Source organism: Penaeus monodon, chromosome 24 (assembly GCF_015228065.2).
Source record: "Penaeus monodon isolate SGIC_2016 chromosome 24, NSTDA_Pmon_1, whole genome shotgun sequence".
NCBI classification, from domain to species: Eukaryota; Metazoa; Arthropoda; class Malacostraca; order Decapoda; family Penaeidae; genus Penaeus; species Penaeus monodon.
The window spans coordinates 4,098,643-4,098,954 of NC_051409.1; positions in this window are offsets into that span (position 1 = coordinate 4,098,643).

The following is a 312-nucleotide window of genomic DNA, read 5'->3' on the forward strand; positions in this document are numbered from 1 at the left end:
GCGATTCAGCCAGCAGAGAACACGTGACACAAAGCCTGGGTGATTTCTTAAGGAAAATCCATAAAATCCTCCCGCCTTTTGTAAAGTTTTCGCAGACTGTCTTTCCGTTTGTTGAAAATCCGATCACGAAGTCTGGCGCCCACCCCGGCAGCCCCGTCATAAACGGCGAAACCCCCGTACGTGCCGCTTAGATATAGAGGGAGAGAGAAACAAAATCGCATCGCCAATCAACTGTCACGAGTCCTTATAAAGAGAATCGAATCCCCTTCGCCGAGGAGATCGCGGCACGAGGGGCGTGTTCGGCGGCACCGC